This window comes from Megascapheus bottae, unplaced genomic scaffold (assembly GCF_031878675.1).
Source record: "Megascapheus bottae isolate mThoBot1 unplaced genomic scaffold, mThoBot2.hap1 HAP1_SCAFFOLD_77, whole genome shotgun sequence".
Taxonomy (NCBI): Eukaryota; Metazoa; Chordata; class Mammalia; order Rodentia; family Geomyidae; genus Megascapheus; species Megascapheus bottae.
This window is the reverse complement of record NW_028327771.1, coordinates 182,577-201,954: the sequence shown is the minus strand read 5'-3', so window position 1 is coordinate 201,954 and position 19,378 is coordinate 182,577. Positions and strand designations below refer to the sequence as shown.

At 39.8% G+C, this 19,378-nt stretch overlaps 1 protein-coding gene, 1 long non-coding RNA gene and 2 pseudogenes across 2 annotated transcripts in view; 3 read left to right on the top strand and 1 right to left on the bottom strand.

Annotated features, from left to right (window-relative positions):
- Positions 1–4,674: 4,674 nt before the first annotated feature.
- Positions 4,675–5,363, bottom strand: LOC150039220 (destrin pseudogene; annotated as a pseudogene).
- Positions 5,364–12,774: 7,411 nt separating this feature from the next.
- On the top strand, positions 12,775–18,425 carry LOC150039218 (uncharacterized). The gene is made up of 3 exons (XR_016534467.1): positions 12,775–12,844; positions 14,837–14,956; positions 18,322–18,425. It is a non-coding gene; the product is annotated as an uncharacterized LOC150039218 (long non-coding RNA).
- On the top strand, positions 15,906–17,336 carry LOC150039219 (26S proteasome regulatory subunit 4 pseudogene; annotated as a pseudogene).
- A 113-nt stretch (positions 18,426–18,538) lies between the features above and the next one.
- The window catches only part of LOC150039217 (phosphatidylinositol 3,4,5-trisphosphate 3-phosphatase TPTE2-like), a 34,549-nt gene continuing 33,709 nt past the window's right edge, over positions 18,539–19,378 (top strand). The window contains exon 1 of the mRNA XM_090327916.1: positions 18,539–18,597. The gene's annotated coding sequence lies outside the window, so the exon portion shown is untranslated. The remainder of the gene's footprint in view (positions 18,598–19,378) is intronic.

Sequence of the window (19,378 nt, the reverse complement as noted above, 5' to 3'; positions counted from 1 at the left end):
ATCTCAGTAGTGGCAGGAGTGGCAGGGACAAAAATGGTAGAGATGAAGCTCTGTTGGCAGCATTTTTGTGATGCATTCACAAGACCTTAGTTTCCTAACTTAGTGTTCTGGAAAAAAATGCATGATTAATTCCCACATTTTCCCAGTTAATTATTGTGTGTTTTTAATATGTCCACAGTGAGGATAGTGGCTTAAGAGCTGTTATAGTTCATTCCAATGAAGACATCAGTAGTTGGTGAGTTGATTTTTTTTGTCATGTAAGTGATAACTCGTTTTGCACAATGATATCTTCAGGGTACACAAGCACCGCTTATCAATACTGAATGTAATCATGATGTGTTTTGAAACTCAATAGAAATGATAGAACCTGTCCAAAGACACTCGCTCATGGTGTGCTATGAAGGCAACGACTAGCACCCAAATGCTTAGATTATCACGGTGCCTGTCAGCTACTCCGAATGTGGCAAGAGACCTGGGAATCCTTTGCTGAAACCAAAAAGTAAGCCTAGCACCAGTAGCTAAGAGGTGATCCTTCCTTCTTTTGAATGCTTAAACCCTGAAAGGCCCACATTCATACTGAGGGGAGCCTTACTTCTAGACTGCTTTTTCTTATTCCTATCTGAAGAGCAGGAGCAGCAGCAGGGAATATTAGATGATAATTAGATGATATGTAAGTCTTGAGTTCTTCTGAAGTGAGTTGAACGTGAACAAGAAGTCATTATCTACTAGAGTAGGTAGATTTGTTGGGTTATGGTATACTTTTCTTTCTCCCTCTCTCTCACTTTTTTTTTTATTTTTTATTTTGGTAATTCATTGGCTTGAACTGGGTGCTGTCCCTAAGTTCTTTAGCTCAGGGCTATTAGTGCTCTACCGCTTGTGCCACAGCGCCACCTTGGGTTTTCTGGTGGTAAATTGGACATAAGAGTCATGGATTTTCATGGCTGGGTTGGCTTTGAACCATGGTGCTCAGATCTCAGCCCCTGAGAGATTTGTGGATCCCTTTCTTTTCTAATACCATTGAAGCGTTGGAGAAAGACTCAGTCATGACAATATGCTTCAAGTACATTGTTAACATTAGTAACATATTCCTGTAGAAAACATGACGTTTCCAACTTGTGAGTCTGTAATTGATTGGACCAAAGGAGCAGATCCGATGTGCAGAAAAGTAAAAGAAACAAAAATAGAGGCTACTGAGTCTGCACAGAACTGCATGTATAAGATCAAGATCATGCATGCATCCCTGATAGTTCAGAGCCCTGTCATTGTGAAATTAGTGTCTACAATGGCACTGTGTCTTGCTCTGCCACCATGCAAGACTTGTTCTTATCCAAGTCTGTTACACACTGAAAAGGCTCGACCTTGTGCCACACATAGTATTCGAGCAAGGTAGATATTTATAATGATGGCAATAAAAAGTTGGCACAAGGAGTGGAGAACCTGGAACTTAACTAGGAAGAAAGAGGAAATTTGGACTGAGAAAACAGAGGGCTATTAGGGAGAAAACACAAAAAGCTAAGAGCACTGCTTTCACTTAGTTGTAAGTCATGAACATAAAGATTTTGTTCTATCTAATCGTCTCAGATTAAATTTTTCCCTTCCCCTAATACTCACACTTATTTGCATGGAAAAGTGGTTGATAAGTTTCAAAGTGATGGATTGACATGGGAATAAATGTTCAATAGAGGGACTACACAAAAGTTCCTTGCTCCAACAGTCACTCTGATGATTTCCCCAGCATGTGAATGGAGGACACTGAAGTTTTCAGATCAGAAATGAGTCTGTAGCTACTTTTTCTCATCTAACTGTAGTTACTTGGAAAAACTGGAGGTTTTGATTAGATGTGAGGAAGGTCATGGATAGTCGACGAGCCCGCCTTCCCCTTAGTGATGTGAGGCCAAATTTCTTTGGTGGCTTGGTGAGTAATGTGGTTGTTTTCTCTTTTGGAGATGACCTTGCACCTGTCCTCCTTAATGACACACTGAACTAGAAACACACTCACTCCCAGAATGCCAGTCATGCTAACTGTCATTTTTGTGTCATCAAGTGTATTTCTTCATGGTCTGAAACTGTAATGTTGCATTTATTTCAAATCAACGTGAGAAGAGAACCAGTTATAGGGAAAAAACAGTGCATGAATGTAGGACCTGCATCAGAATTTGACCCAGAATTTGAACTCCTCCGTATTCATGTGATATGTGACCATAGGTGTTTTTGTTACTTTAGCACAACTGCACATGATCCTTGTCCAGCACCTGATGATGGCAATGTGACAGAAAGGTAAGATATAAACCAAGACAAGTGTAGAAGTGGAAGTTTATGTTCATATTATATATATATATATGTACAGACACATGTACTCATAAGTATGCACATACACATGGCTGGGGCTGAGCACTTGGACACAAAGAAACACCAGCACCATGAAAGGACTGGTGGCAGGCCTGATGCAGCACATGGCAGAAAGTAAAGATCCTGTGTTGGAACACCACTGCTGCTAGGAAAATGAAAGAAGCATACATCAGGAAGGGTCAGCCTGTCACACATGCCTCTCACATGGCTGTGTGGTGAGTGGAAGTTGGATGTGATCTCATTTAGAGGCCTGCTTGGGAAGGCACTTATCTCAAGCCGTATCATTTTTATTCTAATTAAATGGTGACCCAATTCACTTATCTTCTGATTTTAGCTACTAATATGTATGGTGTCATATGAAGTAGCAATATGACATGAGCAGTGAAAATCGATTGGTTCATATGTAATCAGTTTTTTGACTGAAAGCTTATGCTAAAAAAGAATCCTTTGTGGAGCAAAGTCGAGGATCACACATAAGCTCTTCTTTAACCAGTCCTAGGTCATCTTGTGAGCCTGTCTGCCTAATTCCACATTATGGTGAGAGTTTTATGAATATGACGATACTTTTTCTTCCTATGGCATTTTGTCATCAGAGTCATGTAGTTTGGTTTCTCTTCAGATTGTATAAATCTTTCACTTTTTAATAAAGATACTTTTATAATACTATTTTCTGAGGTCCTCATTGCTAGCCTATAAAGTCCTATTGTAGTAAAAATAAGAAGTTCAACAATACATCTTTCGGCATTTTGCTGCTGCTGTTAATCCATGGTCTCAAGGTACTCTGAGCTCTCCTGGAATGATCTTTCTTCTCCTGCGTTCAGTGTGCATTGATTACAGGCATGCAGAACTATAACCAGGTTGAAATCTTCTGTCTTCACAGGCCTGATATGATCAATTAGAATCATTTTCTAGAACAGATGACATGGTAGATTGCTACGTGTAAAGTTTAGAAGATCAGCTTGCTAGTTAAACATTAAGTATAACTAACTTGACCCAAGCTGACGGTTTCTTTTGCATTCCTTTTTATTCTTTAGCAAAACTGAAATAGAAACCAAAAGAGTACCTACAAGTGGATTACCAATTAAAATGTAAGATAGAAAGTACAGTGTGTGTGTGTGTGTGTGTGTGTGTGTGTGTGTGTGTGTGTGTGTGTAAAGAAGCAAACATGGAGATCACTGTATTGGCATCCAAGTGTCCATAGATTTCTTTCAACACTGTTCTTAAAGTCTTCTCACAATTAAGATTTTTTAAAAGAATTATTCTTTATTTTTCAAAGAATTTTATTTTGAAAAGGTATACAGACTTGTTTATTTGCCTCATATTCAGAACAAAAAGAGCAAGGGCCCCACCCACTGATGCTGGCTGAGATGGAAGTGTAGCATTCCTGCCATTCTTACTGGCCCACAGCAATGGGAGAAAAGCCTGCTGTCAGGAGCTATAGCTCCTTAGTGTTCTGAGGCAGGTAGTGGCATAGGCTTTCTCATGTTTTCTGGGGTTCCGTGTCTTCACACTTGGTTATTTTTAAATTAGCTGCACTGCTCCAGAAGCAATCAGAGGAACAATACTGGATCAAGTGTTGGGAGTCCTCATCCAATCCATCTGCTCATCTTATTCGGGTTCTACCAAACTATGTTATTGCTGTTCTTTTACTCTCAGAAGCACATATGAGTCTGGATCTAGTTTGGTAACTGCCCTCTAAAGGTCCACCTTCTGTAAGTTGGGAGGCATGTGCTTTAAGGTGACATTTTTAAGATAAGTGTCCTTGTGAGCCATGTGCTCTTTAGTGAAGGGAAATTCCTCTGGAGAAAGGCTGCAAGGTTCCCCTTCAGGATCCTGTCTTGTCCTTCTCTAGAATGTGAGGGAAAAACTTCTCTATCATTGTGAGTCAATACTGCAAGCAGCTGCTAAGGACATAACGGCTTCTCTCCATCTCCATTTGACGTATACTAACCTTCAGATCTCCCTTTTTGGCTCTTTTGAGATTTTCTTACATGTGATCCAGCTGTTCTGTGACGCATTCTACAATTTCACACTTGCTTTCCAGAAGTTCAGGAGCAAATTTTGCATCCTCCAGGCCTGCTCCAGCCTTTCAATGAGCTCTGCAAGAGTTAGGACCACCTCCTCACTGAGTCTTGCCCTATGAAATCCAGTTCCTCTGTCATCTTCTCTGAAACCAGGAACCTCACCTCCCGCCATCCAACTCCCGCACTCCTGCACCAAGATTTTGTTTTTAACTTCAGACTCTAGATATATTTATGGCTATATTCCCCATATATTTATATATTTTAGTTTACTCTAGAAGATGACAAGACAGCTTCCCCCCAGTAAAACCCTGTCCTAGGTAAATTTGCTTTACTTAGGTAGCAAGAGGATAACATTAAACATGGAAGCTTTAATTTGTGGCACTGAATGATGGCCTAAACAGGGCACCCTTCAGAAGGTACAATTAATGACCCACCTAGCTTTTCAGCAATACAAGCATGTTGAGGTCTTCCAGCCCATTTGCTTGACATTCGTGCTTTATGCCTTGAAGCTTCTTTGTAATGGCATGGAGTTCACACAGATCATTTGACTTTTTTTGCTCCCACAAAAATATCAACTCTTCTAGAATTTGTGGTTTCAAAGCTTGCATCATACAAAGCATAGTGACAACCTGTTTCAAGAAGCACTCCCCCAAAATGCTTGAAAGGATCAGTTATGGTAACACCAACATCTCCATCCAAAATTACTTTGCCTTCTTCAACAATGATGTAAGTTTTGTCTGCAATGAGACAAAAAAGGACAACCTTCTTCCTTTTCTTGCTTTATTCTGGTGTGGAGAATTTTTAAACTTCCATGTCATAGAAAATGTGACACACTTCAGCAACTTGCACTCTAGAGGCCATCTTGGCTGGGGTGGTCACAGGGACTGGAAGGGCTGGGAAGGGAGACGGCCAGTGTCTAGACTTCAGAGCATTTTCCTCACTGAAGCGGGCATTAAGATCTTTACAGACTATTCCTCTGTCTTTGGTTTGAGATAGGATATATGTAGCAAGTCATTTAAGTGTCTAGCATGGGCAAGTTCTTGGGTCCAATCCCCATTACAATGTAAGAGAAAGACAATTGGACAAAGGGAAGACATAAAAGATGAAGACACAGAAGAAAAAGAGTAGGGGGAGAAAGTGGCAGGAAGAGGAGAAGAAGGGGGAGGAGGGCAGGGGGGAGTGATTTTCTTATTGAGGGAATCATCATTCCTACATTTGTCACTTAGATACTTCATGTGGACTCTCTCAGGGAGATTAAAGTTCTCTTAAGTTTTACAAAGCAGTAGTTATTTAATTATTTTATTTGGAGGTAATAGGATGTAGGAGGCTCCACTGTTTTCTGAAGACTCTTTAGCAGAAAACAATGAAACTAAAATCCTAGAAGTATTCATTATCCTGCCAGAGTGCTTCTGCTATGGTGCTTCTACCAAGTGAAGTGAGGGCCACAATTCTAATCCCAAGGATCGAGCTCCTGCCTCAGGACTGTGGTTTCTGAATCCTATCTGAGACAGAAGCTTCAAGATGATGCTGAAGAATGGATAAGATGAAGGAATCAGCAAACTGGGTGGATTGAGGGCATTTACACCTCCAAACTGCAGCTGATTAAAAAGACAAATCAATGTTGTCACTGACATTTGATTTGATTGTGAATGCCACAGCTCAAGTCTTGAGTCATCTCACTTTACAGTTAATATATTTCATTAAAAAATTATCAAGTATCACTGGGTGCTATTGGCTGACCCCTGCAATCCTAGCTATTCAGGAGGCTGAGATTTGAGGACTGCAGTTCAAAGTCACCAAAGCACAAAACTCCAGGAGCCTCTAATTAATCATCAGAAAACTGGAAGTGCAGCTATGGCTCCAGGAGCATAGCACAAGCTTTGAGCTGAAGACTTCTGGGAGAGCAGCCAAGCCCTGAGTATAAGACTCTGGACCAACGCCCACCGCATTCTCCCCAAAAATCAAGTATCAAGCCAGGTGAAGGAAAAAGAAAGAAAGAAAAAAGACAGACAGAGAGAGACAGATAGAGACAGACAGAGAGACAGAGACAGAGAGATGGAGAAAGGGAGGGAAGAAGGAAGGATGGAAGGAAGGGAGTGAAACTAAGAAAGAAAGGAAATAAAAGAAAAAAATAAACTGGTCTGAGTGGGTGGTCTACTATTAGATTGCGTATCTAGCACACAGGAAACCCTAGGTTTGATTCCTAGGTACTACATGCACATAGAAAAATTCAGAAGTGCTGCTATAGTGGTAGGTTGTGATAGAGTGATAGATTGCAACAGCTCAAGGACAGTGCCCACATCCTGAGTTCAAGACCCAGGACTAGAAGGACAAAACCAACTAAACAAAGCAAAACAGCCGAAAAACCCAATGTTCAGTGTTTCATCTCTGTGAAGACATATCAAGACTTTATAGGGCTGTGAGAGAAGCTCCATCAGGAATGATGAAGGAACTTGTGAAGGCCTGGGGCACCCACCTAACATAGAGACAACACTACCTGAGAGGGAAGAGCACTTGTAGGATTCTTAGCTTCACTGAACTTTCTGAAGTCACCTCTGCTTCCTGCCTACCACTACCTCATGCTGTTCCAAATGCGATTGTCTTTATGTAGCCACCCCAAGAAGAGTCTTATATCTAAACAAATGATAAATTCCAGCAGACAGGAGACTCACCTAAGAATTCTCCATGTGTGTGTTTTTATACATATATATATATATATATATATATACATATATATATATTGGCACTGCTTTGCTGAAATTATGGAATCATGTATACTATGTACCTCATGAATACTATACACCTGGTACTTTTTACCTCAGTCAAGGTAGACGACACAGATTCTGGGCAATGGTGTCTCATGCCTGTAATGGTCAGTACTGTTGAGATCTCATGAAGACCATGGTTCAAAGACAGCATAGGCAGGAAATGTATGAGATTGTGATTTCCATTTAACTTGCAAAAAGCTGAAAGTATGGCTCAAGTGGTAGAGTACCAGAATTGATAGAGAAACCTAAGGAAGAGCAACCAATCCCTAAGATGAAGCCCTAGTAGTTTCAGCACAAAAATATCCCAAAAAGAAGTTCACCTCCTTAGCAAAGACAAGTACAGGTTGAAGTGAAAGGATGGAAAAAGGTATTCCCAGAATGGAGCTGAAAAGGAAGAAAATGAAAATGTATTTCTATGTAACAAAGAAAACTTGAAAATAATACAAGATGAAAGTGACTTCATGTGGCTAAAGATACTGCAATGATTAGCAACAAAAAGGCAGCTAAGCCTCAATGCACCCAATTTCACACAACAGACACCGCTGCACATAAATGAGAAGATGGATCCCAACCATGTTAGATCCTCTCCATAGAATCCACAGCCGATTCAACCAATGACATATAGCCAATGGAAGCACATATCTGCCTATTATTCCACTCAACAGTCACAGAATAAGTATCATCCCAGCACTCCCCAAGCTTTCTCCAAAGGAAATATTTACAGCACAAAGGCAGAATTGTTCTTTTCTTCTCTATTAAAATGTAATTATACAAATGGTTTTCTTTGTAGAGTATAAAGTAAGTCTTAATAGATACACATAAGAAATGATTGGGGGAGCTCTGTTTAGTCTTTTGAAGAAATGCCATACTGCTTTCCATAGTGGTTGAACGAATTTGAACTCCCACCAACAGTGGAGTAATGATCCCTCCTGTCCACATCCTCTCCAGCATCTGTTGTTATTAGATTTCTCAATCACGGCCATTCTAACTGGAGTGAGGTGGAACCTTAGAGTAGTTTTGATTTGCATTTCTTTTATGGCCAGAGATGTCAAGCATTTCTTCATGTGTCCATAGGCCATTCATATTTCTTCTTCAGAGAAGACTCTTAAGTCTTTGGTTCGTCTGTTTACTAGATGGTTGTTTCTTTGTAGATTAGTTTTGAAATGATTCATTTTTTTGAGCTGTTGATACATTTTAGATATGAGGCCTTTGTCTGTTGCATGGTTAGTGAAGATCTTCTCCCACTCTGTAGGTTGTCTAGTTAATTTTCTAGCTATGTCCTTTGCCATACAGAAGCTCTGCAGTTTAACGCAGTCCTACTTATCTAGACATAGAGCTCCCCTATGATCCAGCAATTCCACTACTTGGCATCTACCCAATCGTCCAGAAACAAGGACATACTAAAGTCACTAGCACAACGATGTTCATTGCAGCACTAGTTACCATAGCAAAGAATGGAACCAACCCAGATGCCCCTCAGTTGATGAGTGGATCAACAAGATGTGGTATTTATACACAATGGAATTCTATGCTGCTGTCAGGAAGAACAACATCGCCCCATTTGGAAGGAAATGGAAACACTTAGAAAAAATCATATTAAGTGAAGTAAGTCAGACTCAAAGGAGCATAGGCTCTATGGTGTCCCTCATTTGTCATAATCAGTAGAAACCTTGAGCTCCCCTAGCAGAGATATACAATAGAACAAAACCTACATACATAAGCCCATGTCGTATGAGACTAAATGAAAGGACCTCCAGGATATAGAAACAAAAGCCATATAATGAGTGATTGTTGTCCTTAATGTACTGTTATCTCTCATCTCTTTTGCTGTCCCTTGGTTATCTCATATTGTTACAGTATTTCACCTTGTTATCTGATATATTGTATATACGTATATTTGGTTATTTGAAAACAGATAGGGAAGGGGGGAAAACAAGATAATGTTCCAGGGGGAGGGGAGGGAAATGGGGACCAAGACATGAGAAAGGGTATCAATGTATGTGAAGTGATGCACCTTCAATCTGGTGAATATAATGTAACCCTTCCATTAATTACAAAAAATATATGGGAAAAAAGAAATGATTGTATTACTGCATGCTCTCATGCCATGATGGAATTCCAGTAGAAATAGACAGCTAGATAAACTACAGAATATATTGAAATACATAGAAGTAGAACAAAACATTTTTGAATGGTTGGTTGATGGTTATTGGAGAAATATGGGGGGATATGTAATCAAGTCTAGAAGATACCTGACAATGTGCTTTGTTTTCATCCTGTAGCGATATCTTGTCTGATACCACAACAAAACGTGATGAACTTAACAACAATGAAGGGTATGTTCTGAACATATATGCACCACTCACCTAGGTATACTTATAGATATTAACATGAATGTAGGTACAGACACACATGAAAGTAGTCAAAGAAAGGAAAGTGATTTAGATTAGAGAACTTTCTTGGAAGTATTGATGACAATACAGGATTTTTGATATTTTTCTAAGATGCATTGGATGTAATATCTGCAGCTACCTTTCTAAAACCTTAGCTGTCTTAAGAATAAATATCAAGAATTCTTCTTATTCCTAATCTATTGTAGTGGCGAAAGCCAATTCAGTATTTTGATGGAAGCCCCAGCAGGGTAAGAAACTACTCTGCAGGTGCTCCATTATCTCCAGCTAGAGGATACAACACCAGCATTGATCCTCCTCCTCCTACACCACCACCTCCTCCTCCTCTTCCTCCTTCTTCTTCCTCTTTCTCTCTCTCTCTTTCCCTCCCTCCCTCCCTTCCTCCCTTCCTCCCTCCCTTCCTCCCTCCCTTCCCCCCTCTCTCTCCCCCCTCCCTCCCTCCCGCCTCTCTCTCTCCCTCCCTCCCTCCCTCCCTCCCTCCCTCCCTCCCTCCCTCCCTCCCCCCCTCTCTCTCTCAGAATGAGAAAAGACTAGTCCTTAGGGAAGTTTTAATTTGAAATATGTTTTCCTATAATGGCTCACCTCCAAGGTGTATTTCAAGCCTTAAACTAAATTCTGCCCAACTACGTGTCAGATGTCTATATCAAGAGATGATGATGAAGACACGAGAATCTTTTTGGGATCGTGTTTATCCCCGATGTATCTCATTTCATTGCTCTGGGAATTGGGTTGGCCAATATATAATGACTTGACTAGGTTTCCAGTTGTTCATGGAGAACTGACAGCTGAGGACAGGCCCCTCATATCGTATGTGCTTTATTTAGTGGATGAAAAGTCTCTTACCATCAAGTCAGGGTTAGAATTTTATGTGAAAGGTAAATATTACACTAAAGATTCAAAACTTAGTGTATGGTATATGTATGTTTGTTTCCTCATATATTCTGGATGTGAAGGTGAAAAACTCATGAAACATAAATGTAAATATTTTAGTTGTTTATTAAAAGCATTTCATTATAAAACTGGTGTAGAATATCCCTTTAAATTGATATTATACAGGACTTTGGTTTTGGTTAATCTTGTACAATGCATGTACTTTTGTTTGGATTTGCACCAAAGTTTCGGTTCCTAAGACCAACAGATTACTCTTTTCCTAAAAAGGTAAAAAAGCCATATCAAGAGAGACAAAATGTGACTGATTTTATTTTTATTCACATTTTACAGCAACCACATGAAGAAAATTGCAAATAAAATTCTACTGTCTCTATCATTCAGGTGGGTAAGACTGTAGAAATACAAGCAATGAAGTATGTATATAAAATATAACATCAATATTTGAAGTGAAAAGAATCTAAGAAAGTCCAAACTGAGCAACAAGAGTTTCTACTGTTAAGATGTTGAAAAATAACCCGTGTGTGCCTTCATACTATAATCCAATTGATCTTGGAAAATTGTCTTAAGCTGGTCTTATAACTCAGAAAAAAATGGCATTTAAGCAAGTCTATGTAATGACATATGGCTATGTGTTTTTCTACTCATGAAAGTAAGTAAATATAAGTTGGGTGCTGGTGGCTCACATCTCTAATCCAGGCTGAAAGCTGAGGATTACCACTGGAAGCCAGCTTGGACAGGAAAGTTCTTGAGATTCTTATCTCAAATAAATGACCCAGAAAAAGCCAGAAGTGGCATTTTGGCTCAAGTGAGTTTGCTAGTCTTGAGCAAAAGCAGCTCAGGGACAGCACCTAGAGTACAAGGCTCAGGAATGGAAAAGGAAGAAGGAAAGACAGAAATACTGGAAGAATGAGAGGAGGGGTGTGAGGGAGAGGGAGAGGGAGATTGAGAGGGGGAGGGTGTGGGAGAGGGAGAGGGAGTGCAAGGAAGGAAGGAGGAAAGCAAGGAAGGAAGGAAAGTAGGAAAGAAGGAAAGAGGGAAAAGTATGGAGGGAGTGAGGAAAGAAGGAAAGCAAAAATAAAGGAAAGAATAACAACGAAGTGTTAAACTTTTGGAAGTATAGGTTGTATTCTAATAACTCCCTTATTTATGTGATTCCTCCATTCTGAAAACACGTTCCTTAGGCTTCCACTCTACATATGAGAATAATTTTATACTGTGCCTTAGAGTACATAAAAATTAATAGTATTTTCGTTTGAGTTTCAGTTTTAAAGACTTTGAAATCTTCTCAATTCATCGTCATAACGACATAAACGATACAATCAATCAATGGGTAGTTTGTTTAAAATATGTGACAGAAAGGCTTCAAAGCACTTAGAGTTCAATTCCATAAATATGTATGGAATTGAATTCTTTTTCATGTGTCCATAGCTGCGCAAGGAGTACCCCCAAATAAATAATCATATACATGTTAAAATCCTCAATAAAAATCTTAGGATCCAAGTGGGCATTAGTCATTTTAGGGCCTCATGCTTCCTGGACAGGCATTTTACTGACTGAACTAGACTTCTAGCCCTTCCTACTTTCTTATTTCTGAGATAAGGTTTGGCCTTTTGCTCTGACTGGCCTGGACTTCAGTAGGAAGATTGAAGTTGCCTTACTGACCTGGCTGGGACAAGAGGCTCACATCATCACACCTAGCTTGTCTTGTTGAAGTGGGTTTGTGGAATTTCTTTGCTGGGGCTGGCCTTGACCTGGTATCCTCCTCAGTCTCATGAGTAGCTAATATCATAGCTATGAACCACCGCACACAGGCAGGTAGTCCTTCAAGCGCTTAGGTCAGTTATGCCTTCACTGAGCTTTAACTATTACAGTCTGACAAAGATTCAGATTGATGACTTTTTATGTGCTAAAAGAAACTGATAGATTCATCTTCAGAATTTCTCAATATTTAAAGAGTTTATACTGACAGACTAGTCATTTCATTTCCATTTTTGTTCTAGCTTGCAGTTATTGTGTGGTTTCTACATACCCTCCAGTATACTGTTTAGGAGGGAATGTGGTTCACTATGCAGTGCTTCTATTGGATAAAAAACTGAACAATGTTTTTAGATAGGAATGCACTAATTCTTCATACCATTGGCCACTATAATCTTAAATAATGTCTTTTTAGCATCTGACATATAGTTTTAGGAATTGTTGAAATGTGGTGCCAAACTCTCATTGTCTTTATTTATTTTAGGATTTTGGCAATACTACTGATTTTTGTCGATCTTGGTCTAATGGCAACAGATATTATAGTTACGACCAGCAAACTACATATTCCATTTGAGTATAGAACACTTTCCCTTGTGATTGCTATATTTTTCCTTTTGGATGTTGTTCTACAAGTATTTCTGAAAGGGTAAGTTTTATTCTCTCTGAAGTCTAAATCTGAAGAACCCTACTGAGACTGGCTACTCCACCAAGTAGCTCAGGCTCACTATTTCCCTTAACTGTGTGCTTGAAACTCCCATTTATCTCCTTGATTTACACAAAATAACATTTATTTGCCAGTCCTGGTGCTTGAACTCAGGGCCTGAGCGCTGTCCTTGGACATTTCTCAAGGCTAAAGAACTACCACTTGAGCCACAGCACCACTCCCAGTGTTTTTCTATATATGTGGTGCCAAGGAATTGCACCAGGTTATTGGTGCATGATAGCAAGCATTCTACTAGGACAAACGCCCAGCCAAATTTTTTTCAGGATACTAAATTAATTAGAAGATCAATCCAAACAAATGTGTGCCTCTTGAAAAGCATTTTGAAGCCAAGGCCCAAACCCAGATTTTCATTGAGTAGCTTTAATTAGTTTTATATTGCTTGAGACACTCTCATGGAGTAGTTGAGAAAAGTCTTTGAACAGATAAAGCTTAAAGGGATTTACCAAAAGGGACCAGGTAATTAATATGTCAATGTGTATGTTAAGAAGGAGAAGTATGAGTGCCAGGAGTCTGTCTTAATGGTGGAATGCCTGCCAAGCATGCAGAAAGACCCAAGTTCAATTCCTCGGTTCCACATATAGAAAAAGCCAGATGTGGTGCTGTGGCACAAGTAGTAAAGCTCTAACCTTGAGAAAGTCCAAGGACAGTGTTCAGGCCCTGAGTTGAAGCACCAAGACTTGAGAAAAAAAAAAAGAAGAAGAATCTGGGCCCAGTGTCTCATGCCTGTAATCCTAGCTACTCAGGAAACTGAGATCTGTGAATCACAGTTCCAAGCCAGCCCAGGTGCTAAAGTCTGTGAGATTCCTATCTCCAGTTAACTACTAGAAAACCAGAAGTGTTTCTCTGGCTCAAGTGTTGCATGGTATCTTTGAGCTAAATAGCTCAGGGACAGTACCCGGTCCCAGAGTTCTGCCCCATGACTGTTAAAAATTAGAAGGAGAAGTATATACTTGAGGTCTATAGATCAATACTTTGATTCTGACTGGAATTTCAAGTAACGTTTGATAGTATGTGAAATACTAGATACTGCACTCTAAATAGTCCCGAGTTCATTGAAAGGAAAAGTTTCAATGAAAGCATCTGCAGGTGATGTGGAGATTGCTTATCTCATTAGTGAGATGTAGCAAGAAAGAAATAGATTGCTTCCCTTTCCTTCTTGCTGGTTTTCTGAAAAGTAGGATGGGTGAGGCAAGCCTTGGGGATGGGCTGCTGGGCGAGTCAGGCACTGGGTTTCCTAGCCTTCCTTTCTCCAAGTCATTTCAGAAGGCAGTGTATGTTCTTTCCTGAGGACTTGTTCTCCTTCTTCTCTTGAGCAAAGCAGAGTTATTCACTGCCAGGTTAGTCTGATCCTGACAGACTGCCTCAGAGTGTGAAGATGCTTTTCCTGGAGGACTAGTGCTCACCTCTGCAGGAGTCAGTGGTGGAAAGGAGTCTGGTAGATGGATGTCGGTCTTTGTCCATTTAAGGACACAGCAGCCCCTTGGGATTCCATTGTGGGTGCAAGGACAGATTATGAGTTCAGAAGCGCAGTTCATACCCATCTCATATGATACTCATATATTGATCTGGGGATAGTATGATGTACTGAAATTGTTGCTCAACAGAACTGTTGCATTTGTCTTCTTCCAACTCCACTGGAGAAGGCAGTGCATACCTCTTGTCCAATGGCTGGGGTAGATGGCTTATTCATTAAGCTTTGATTGTCATCAGGTATGCAAGTATGTAATAATACAAATTTACTACTTGAATACCTTCCACCAGTATTATGTTTTCTCTTTCCCAAATCCAGTCCATCCATTTCATAGAATCTATTACAATAACAATTTTAATGAAGTTGAGTCAAGTACTTTTTGCTCTAAAGATTTTCCTCTATCCTCTTAAAGAAGATAACCATTTTTTTACTTTCTCTTACAGGAAAAAGCATTATTTTTCAGATTTCCTCAATATTACAGATGCTGCCATCACTATCATTATTTTATTTATGGACATCACATACATATTCTTTAATGCTACATTTTTTAAAGATATCCAAAGGTAGGAAGCCCATGACTTAACTGTCACACTTTTCTTTCATTTGTTCCTTAATTTGTACTTATTCTTGGCTTAAATTGTGTATATTGAACTGATTTCTGTTTAAGTTCTGAACCTGATACATTTTTTGAAAATAAAATATTAGGGAAGATGACATGGATTGAGTGGTAGAGGCCTACTTAGCAAGTGTAAGAACCTGATTTCAAGGGACTGTAACACAAAAATGGAAGAACAAATGAAGGGAAAATGATACATTTTCATACCCTTGAGATCTAAAAACAGACAGCATTTAAAGCCAGTTAAAGGTGTCTTCACTAAAGTACTTCCATTGGATATAGGAACTGGAACATCATTTTGAAATCCCCCCTTGATGATCTACTAATCTGCTTTTCCTAATATTGCAAGTGTATTGACTTGAACATGTATGAAGTTTCAGTGGCTCTAGTTATACTTCTCTCAAAAATAGCCGATGGAAACCAGGAAATCACGTATATGGCAACCCAGATAATGGATTTTTGCAATGGCAGTTCGGTAAAACGAAGAATGTTAAGGCAAAGTTAAAGCAGTAAGGGATTACTAAGTAATATGTGTATGGGTGTGGCTGTCTGTCTGTATCTGTGTCTGTGTCTGCCTCTGTCTCTATCTCCCTTTCCCTAAATGAGATAGAAAAATACCAATGTACATTGGAGGGCTAATGTTAGGAGGCTTTTAGCTATATTCATTAGAAGTCAAAGAAATAGATTCTTTCTTACCAAAATTTCTGAGAGGTCCAGTGTGATCCCCAAGTAAATATTGCTTTGGCTAGGGTTTGGATCTTGAAAATAACCTCAATCCATATGGTCCTTCAATGGGCAACCTCAACACCACTTGAGACCTTGGTAGCAAGACAACACTTGAGGTAGCAGCTACAGCAGCTGAATCAAGATGGATCGGAGTCAGAGTGGTGGTCATGGCCAGAGGTAGCAAGAAGGATGATAAGGACAAGAAAAGGAAATATGAAGCACCTGTACCAACTAGAGTGGAGAAATAGAAGAAGAAAACGAAGTGACCAGATGCTGCCAGCAAACTGCTACTGGTGACACCTTAAACTCAGTGTCGCTTGAAATAACTGAAGTTAGAGATAATTAAAGATTATCTTCTCATGGAAGAAGAATTTCTTAGAAATCAGGAACAAATGAAGCTATTAGAAGCAAAGCAAGAGGAGGAAAGATGAAAGGTGGATGACCTGGGGGGGATCCTGATGTCGGTAGGCACCTTGGAAGAGGATCACTGATGACATTTGTGCCATGGTGTCCACATCTGTGGGCTCTGAGCACTGTGTCATCATCCTTTCCATCCTGGACAAGAACCTGCTGGAACCAGGCTGCTCAGTCCTGCTCAACCACAAAGTGCATGCGGTGATAGGGATGCTAATGGATGACACGGTCCCCCTGGTCACAGTGATGAAAGTGGAGAGGCTCCCCAGGAGACATATGCAGATATGGGTGGCTTAGACAACCAAATCCAGTATATTAAGGAATCTGAGGAATTGCCGCTCACTCATCCTGAATATTATGAAGAGATTGGTATAAAACACCCATCATTCTCTATAGGCCACCTGGCACAGGTAAAACTGTTGGCTAAAGCAGTAGGAAATGAAACATTGGCCACTTTCTTGAGAGAGGTGGGCTCACAACTTATTCAAAAGCACCTAGGCAATGGGCCCCTACTTGCATGGGAATTGTTTCGAGTTGCAGAAGAACACGAACCATCCATTGTGTTTATTGATTAAATTGATGTCATTGGCACCAGAATGTAAGATTTGGACTCTGGAGGTGAGAGAGAAGTTCAGAGAACAATGTTGGTGCTGTTAAGCCACTTGAATCGTTTTGATTCAAGGGGGGATGTGAAAGTGATCATGGCCCCAAACCAGATAGAAACTTTGGATCCAGCACTGATCAGACCAGGCTGCATTGACAGGAAAATTGAGTTCCCCCTGCCAGATGAGAAAAAAAAATAAGCTCACCTTCCACATTCATAAAAGCATGACTGTCCTGGCAGACAACGTGACTCTAGATGACTTGATCAGGGCAAAGATGATCTCTCTGGGGCCAACAATAAGGCAATCTGTACGGAAGCTGGGCTGATGGCCTTGAGGGAACACAGAATTAAAGTAACAAATGTAGACTTCAAAAAATCTAAAGAAAACCTTGTTTATTAAAAACAAGAAGGCACACCTGAGGGGCTCTATCTCTAGGAACCACAACTGCCTCAGGAAAGTGATGGGAGTTTTCCTAGCTCTCCACTGGGAAGCCATTAGTGCCTGCCCAGTGGAAACCATGGGTCAGATGATTTTACTAAAAATTCCCCTTTGTCTTAGGAAATGTGGCTTGTAGGTCTCACATCTGGCAATCTCTGTTGTCTATGCTGTGTAGCACTCTGCTTCCGAATAAAGTGCGTTTTTCAGAAAGAAAGATAGAAAGGAAGAAATGAGGAAGGAAGGAAGGAAGGAAGGAAGGAAGGAAGGAAGGAAGGAAGGAAGAAAGAAAGAAAGAAAGAAAGAAAGAAAGAAAGAAAGAAAGAAAGAAAGAGAAAGAAAGAGAGAAAGAAAGAAAGAAAGAAAGAAAGAAAGAAAGAAAGAAAGAAAGAAAGGAAGGAAGGAAGGAAGGAAGAAAGAAAGAAAGAAAGAAAGAAAGAAAGAAAGAAAGAAAGAACACATCAGCCTCCACCCTGGACCACTGAATTGGAAACTCTGGGATCTGTGAACCATGGTTGAAGCAGTTCTGCCAAATGAATCTTGTTGGACATGTCCACACCTTTGTGTTTCTGAATGGAGGAGAAACACCAGCCAGTATGGTTGGGAAGTATTGCAACCTGTTCCCTGCCTGATATGCATGTACTAGCTGTAGGGAGCCTCTGTTACTAAAAGGAATAACACCAATGTACAAACAATCAAAGTTCATTTGGGGGGAAGATGAAAACTAAAATAGTCTATAAATCTGAATGAACTCGTTACTGTTTGTCCAGACAGTAATTTCTCAATCTTAGCATTACTGATATTTTGAGAAGATAGTTATTACTTGGGTAGGGAAGAGAGGACAAAAACATCCTATCATTCTTCCTAGATTCATATTTATTGTAGGGTGTTTAGCAGCAGTCCTAGATGTGATTAGCACCTGCATCCGTTTGGTTGTGACCACCAAGTATGTCCATATGTTACCCAGTGTCCTCTGGGATGAGGGGTATAGCTGACTGTTAGAGCACTAGAGCAGAACGTGGAGGCCATGGGGGTGGTGCAGAGCAATGTAACATATGTACACAGATTGAAACGTATGTATTGATGAACTCTTCTCTTTCTGAACTAAAAGTATGTATCTATAAATTTTTAGAATGATTGTATTCTTTCGGCTTCTGAGGCTGATAACACTTATGAGGATCTTTCACCTTGCAACTCAGAAAAGACATCTAGAAAAATTAATCAGAAGACTGGTAAGTGGGCAGGACATGTTTGCTTCCCATCCTGGTAAAGTTTTAGGTAGCAATATCAAATTCTTTGTGGTTGACTTCTGTTTTACAGCTTCATCATTTTTGTTCCTCCCAGGTGTCTGGCAATAAGAGACGATATGCCAAGGATGGATTTGACCTAGATTTAACTTACATCACTGGTTTGTGAAACTTAACTGTTGATTGACTTCTCTTAATTATAGTACTGTTTTTTGAAACTTGTCATGTGATTGACTTATGTTTAATCCACATTTTCCTTTGAAGTAAGAATATTCCCTTTGATTTTCCCAAACTACAATGTTTTTTATCTAAGGCACATTGGTTTGAGCTTTTTGTTTTTGATTTGTTACTACGTTGGCTTCTTTGGTGGTTCTGGGAAAAGATCTCAGTCTCTTGCTTGCTTGGGAGGCTCTCCTACTTCTGCCACACCACTAGCACTTTTTATGTAATTGTTATTTTCAAGGTAGGCTCTTGCTTTCTGTCCCAGCTTTTCTGAGCTACAGTTCTTCTACTTGTATACCATTGTACCAAGCCATTTATTGAGATGAAGTCTTTCCATGTTCCTCAGATCTTTGCCTCCTGAATAGCTGATTTCCAAGATTGAGCCAAAAATGCCTAGCTTTTTTGCTTTCTCTCTCTTCTTTTTTGTTTCTCTTCTTTCTTCCTTTCTCTGTCTCGCTTACCTTTTCTTCTTTCTTCTTTCCTTCCTTCCTTTCCATACTCTCAAAGTGTTTTTCTCAATGATTTCATAGGCTACTGTGTTATGGTAATATATTGGTAGATTACATCTGGGCACAGGTAATCTCATTCATTTCAAACCAAGACTCCCTGGTGGTTAGACAGTAAATACGATGCAATTTCAAGTGGCTCCATTAAAATTTCACTTATTATTTATTCAGTTTTGTTAGCTATCTAAGCATCCAAGAGAAAGAGACCTTAATC